The sequence below is a fragment of the Arachis hypogaea genome, chromosome 16, assembly GCF_003086295.3.
Source record: "Arachis hypogaea cultivar Tifrunner chromosome 16, arahy.Tifrunner.gnm2.J5K5, whole genome shotgun sequence".
Classification (NCBI taxonomy): domain Eukaryota; kingdom Viridiplantae; phylum Streptophyta; class Magnoliopsida; order Fabales; family Fabaceae; genus Arachis; species Arachis hypogaea.
Window position 1 is genome coordinate 85624205 of NC_092051.1, and position 1882 is coordinate 85626086.

The following is a 1882-nucleotide window of genomic DNA, read 5'->3' on the forward strand; positions in this document are numbered from 1 at the left end:
CATCTTCTTGGTAAGGTCAGCCAACTGCTTGGTAATCAGCTTGTTCTGGGCCAGCAATGCATCCATATTATTTAGCTCTATTACTCCTCTAGTGTTGCCTCTTTCAGAAGCATAGAAGTAGTCATTCTCAGCTACAGTCTCAATGACATCTATGGCTTCTTCAATGGTCTTCTTCTTGTTCAGAGATCCCCCGGATGAGTGGTCTACTGCATTCTTTGATTCATAAGAAAGACCTTCATAGAAAATGTGTAACTGCACCCATTCATTGAACATATCTGGCGGGCACCTTCTTGTCAAGTCCTTAAACCTCTCCCATGCTTCATAAAGAGTTTCACCATCTTGTTGCCTGAAGGTTTGTACCTCAGCTCTCAATCTGTTGATCCTTTGAGGAGGATAGAATCTCGCCAAGAATTTGTTCACCACATCTTACCAAGTTGTTAAACTCTCCTTCGGAAAGGATTTCAGCCATTTAGATACTTTGTCCTTGAGTGAGAAGGGAAACAGAAGCAGTCTATAGGTGTCAGGATGAACACCATTAGACTTCACAGTATCACATATCCTCAGGAATATGGTGAGATGTTGATTGGGACCTTCTTGGACACTTCCTCTGAATGAACAGTTGTTCTGAGCAAGGGTGATGAGCTGTGACTTTAGTTCAAAGTTATTGGCTTGTATGGTTGGCTTTTGGATGCTACATCCACAGTTTCCTGGGTTTAGATTGATATAAGAGCCTAGAACTCTTCTTTCTTGTCCAGCATGATGCACTGGACCTTCTCTGCCATGGTTGTGAGCCTCTTCTTCATGATGGTTCTCCATATTCTCATCCATGTTTGGTTCAAAATACTCCTCTTCTTCCTCAGCACTAACGACTCTCTTTCCTCTTGCTTCACTCTTTAGTCTAAGGAAGGTTCTCTCAGGTTCAGAATCAAAGGAAGTTGAAGCTCCGCTTCTTCTACCTGTCATACAACCAACAAGGCACAAGCAGGAAAGAGATAAATGCAGGAAGTATTCTTGTCAGAAATTCTGTTAGTGTGAGTGATGCAATATATCAAACAGTTAGTGGGTTAGTGAACTGAATTGTAACAAATAAGAGAACACCGCAAACGGGTACTGGGGAAAGGAAAGAAAATAACTACAACTGAAAGTAAATCAGTCAAACAAAAATTAAATCAAACAAAAGAAAAATGCTCAATCTAGTTATCCACCAATTTAATCATTGTTGATACAAAATCAATCCCCAGCAACGGCGCCATAAACTTGATGCACGGAAACTTGTCTCTCAACAATTTTCCCTCGGTAAGTATACCGAATTGTCGTCAAGTAAAAACTCACAATAGAGTGAGGTTAAATCCCACAGGGATTGATTGGTCAAGCAACTTTAATCAGAGGAATGTTCTAGTTGAGCTAAGACGAAATTGAGTTGATAATTGCAGAAACGTAAATGGCAGGAAAGTAAATAACAGAAAGTGTAAATGCTGGAAGTAAAGAGCAAAAGGTAAATGGCGGAAAGTAAATTGTAGAATCTTAAATGGGAAATGGGGAATTTAGTATAAAAGTAAATGGCAGAAAGTAAAGAGAATGGGTAAGATCAGAAATGGGGAATTCATTGGGCTCAGGAGATGTTGCATTCTCTGGATCAAGTTCATTTTCATGTTTTCCTCAATCAATGTATTCATTGATCTCCTTGGCAATCTTAAGTGATTGAATTCCAATTCCTTGGTAATTCAATCTGTCAAATCTTGATCAATAGCCAATTCCTTGGTCTAATTGCTCATGAGAAGAGATGAAGTATGGTCACTAATTATACCACATGTATTTCCAAATCAAAGTATTGGGAGAATTATATGTCACCATATCCGTCGAAACCCCAATTTGATCCAAC

General features: G+C 39.3%; 1 non-coding gene across 1 annotated transcript; it reads left to right on the top strand.

The window, feature by feature from the left end:
• Positions 1-269: 269 nt before the first annotated feature.
• Positions 270-375, top strand: LOC112761077 (small nucleolar RNA R71). The gene has a single exon (XR_003181489.1). It is a non-coding gene; the product is annotated as a small nucleolar RNA R71 (small nucleolar RNA).
• The last annotated feature ends 1507 nt before the right edge of the window (positions 376-1882 follow it).